This window comes from Solanum pennellii, chromosome 9, assembly GCF_001406875.1.
Source record: "Solanum pennellii chromosome 9, SPENNV200".
NCBI classification, from domain to species: Eukaryota; Viridiplantae; Streptophyta; class Magnoliopsida; order Solanales; family Solanaceae; genus Solanum; species Solanum pennellii.
The window spans coordinates 8011444-8015076 of NC_028645.1; positions in this window are offsets into that span (position 1 = coordinate 8011444).

Here is a 3633-nt window from a genome sequence, read left to right on the forward strand (position 1 = left end):
CATTTTAATATTAATATTTAACATATTAAATTGCTTTATTTTGGAGTTATAAGAATGAACATTGGAATGGATGACTTCTACATCATCCATTAGCATTGGTTATCCATCAATGTATTTCATTCTTAATTCCTCCATTACTCTTTGTAACTTATGTAACCTATGTAACTCCCATTGTAACCTATGTAACCTATGTAACTCCCGTTGTAACCTATGTAACTCTCATTGTAACATATGAAACTCCTAAGGCCATTATCTTCACTATTTACTACCTCCATTATCTTCCTATTCATTGCTAGGAAGACTTCTTGTAGTATAAATAGTGGTAGTCTTCATTTGGTTTTCGAGACACACAATTCATAAGAGAAAAAAAAAGAGTGAAAGAGTTAGTCTAAAAGAGAGTTCTTATTAGTTGAAGGGAGGTGTTCTTTTTTGTGGAGCTTTGGACTCAACTCTTGTCCAGAGTTGTTGAGTTATACTTTGTGAAGGTTGTTGTATCCTGGAGGGGACAAGTCAAAGAGAACTACTGCTGGACCGGTGAAAACATTTGCTGCAGAGGGCTTGAATCTCCTTAAAGAGAGCGAGATATCCGCGCCTCAGCCTGAAGAGATTACTTTCTTCATTTTATTTTCAATTGTAATCTTGCAATTTTATTATCTTGTAAGTTTTTTCACTAACAAAAAATAAAAAAAAATAAAAAATAAATCAAAGTCATCAATGTTTCAGAAATATATGCACATCGATAATAATTTGCCATAATTGGATAAAGATATATTTATGGATATTGTTTTCCATTCCTTTGCTGATTTTATATTTAGTTATTTTTTGTTTCATATTTCGCAAGACGTAACAATATTTGTGTGTGTCTTCAAATATAAGGTTCTATAATATTAATTATCAATTATTGTGGTAAATGAAGTTTAAATGTTTTATTGTGTTTTCTAACTAAACAAATTATTGCTTTCTAACAATATGATGAATTTATGGAATACCTTATCGCTTAATATTAATAAGCGGATGTTAAGAATATTTTATATTATTGTTTGTTCATAATTCTTAATGAACAATAAATCTTGAAATTGGGGAGTAATATATATTTATTGATTGTTTTAATCTCAAAGAGTAAAATTTATTTAACATTTTCTTCAAAAAAAAGTAGTTTTATAAATTTTGAGGATAAATTATATTTCAGTAATCTTTATATCATGTTTCAATAAAATAAGAGTCAAAATGTGTTGAACAAATCTTATCACCGATTTAAATTGAGTGTTGATGACTGAAAGAAGAAACCCATGAGAAATTTGACAGTATTATATCCACAAAATATGTTTGAATAGAGTATGAGAAGTTTGAAAACAATTTTAATCATCTATAGTATTTTTTTTGACAATTGTTTTTTAAGTTAGTTGATTTCCTTATTCGAATACAAATATGTATTATATATTATTTTGTAATCTTGCATGATTATTATATACAAGTGATTGGATAATTTTTTTGAAAAAGTAAAAATGTTAAACATAAGATGAATATTATCACTAATTAAACACAAATCCAAAAGAAGAAAAAGATACATATAAAAAATTGGCATTATATTTCATGTTGGTAACCCAATTTAAGTAAATCCTAAACAATGGAATTTTTTTTTCTAGGAGATAGTTGATCACCCAATTCAAATAATATCAACTCAAAATAAAGATATAGGTTATCTATTTAAACAGGATAACTTTATAAAGAAAAATAATTATTTAAAACATAATTAAAATAAAAAGAATGACAAAAATAAAATAAACTAGTTAAAACATTTTAAAAAAATAATCAGCCGTTTGTATTATTTAAAATATCCAAAAGAAAATCCTTTTTTAAAATTACCTCAAATATAGTTTCTTTGTAATTTAATTTAATAAATGGTTGTATTAATTATGATTATTTTTAACTTAAATCAATTTTCAATTATATTGTTAAACAAATTTAATACGGAAAAAATATTTTGTAACCTCTTTTAATTTTGATTGTATCAACATATCATTGAATTTTATGGTATCAAATATTTCTGATGGAATGTTAGGATTAATAAATTATAACATCGATTTTCAAACGATACGAACAGAATAAAGCATAAACACATTTTAATACGATTAAACACATTATACACTAGTAATATTCATTAAATATGTTCAAATAAATAAGTTAATGATTTGTATTATTATATTATTGTTATTATTATATATATTATAACTTAAATATATTATTAACTGAATAGTATATTAGTTATTTTAAGTTACAAAATTATTACATGTTAAATCATCCGCGCGGGCATGTATGCTGGTAGTAAATTAAAACTACTACACTAGTTAGCATGGAATACCCGTGATCTAAAACTAACTTATTACAAAATATCATAAGTAACCCTTTAAAAACATACAAAAACAATTTCAAAAGTTAGATGGTTATAAAATTTGTAAAGCAGAGGATGATTAAAAATTTTGTACTTTAGGGAATTTTGTATGTTATACCTACTTAGCCTAGACTAGATTACTATAATATCAATCTAGCCATGGTTCTTTCTCAAATTGATTTCAAAAGCATGCTTATGATGAATTGTTTAATAGCTACTGTTTTTATTATGATTTTAAATTCAATAGCATGATGAACCCATGATCCTCCAAATTTCTTAATTTAGCCTATATTGTGGTCATTGTGATCTAGATGTTAGATTTATTTTAGTGTGATTTGATTATGATAAATTGATTATAACTACTGTCTTCTATGTGAATTAACGATGAATTGGGGGTAATTGATCAATGAGGATCAAGGTTTGGTAAGTATGATCTATATTTCTCTACCTTCTATAGAATTGATGATGTAGTGTACCTGATGTGAACTTGATGTTATGATGGTTGAGTTATGATTTATATTGTGTTATTGTAATTTTAGGTACTGCCTTATATATGTATTGTTCATGAATTATTATAATTGATCAATGATGATCAAAATCTTTGTGAATTGGTAAGATTGCTCTACTTCTTCTACTTTTCTATTGAATTTATAGTTGAATTGTCCTTGTAAGACATTGTGTGGTATGGTCCACTTACGATTACGGTGTTTGCTTTCTTGTCAATCTATATATGTTATGGTCATGACCATAAGGCGAATTGATGTACTGCGAATGTGTGGTTATGGTGATCACAATATGAAGTTACATATATAGTCTCTTACTCTTGTATCATGATTTAGGTATTGATTATGTCTTCTATTGTTGAATAGAGTTGTTACGATTAGGTGTGGTTTAGGTGCTGCCATTGATGAAGTGTTAATGGTGAATGAACCCTACCTATTGTACCCTTATATGAATGTTTGACCTTAGCCAATGTTAGGAGTCTAGAATGCAATTGTTGAAGTTGTCTTGCCTCCTTTTCTATGATGTGGTGTGTGCTCTATGCATGAATGTGGATTGTGGTCTTAAGAGGGTGGCTGCCCCAATATTGTGTCGATAGCCATTATATGATCATGTTGTCCAATATACACACACTCATATGTCATGCGTGCTTACAAGTAGTATGGTTCATGGTATCGAATGAAAGGATAGTTCCTATATGCACTAATGTCTATTACTATGCATGTAAAGTATATGTCCAC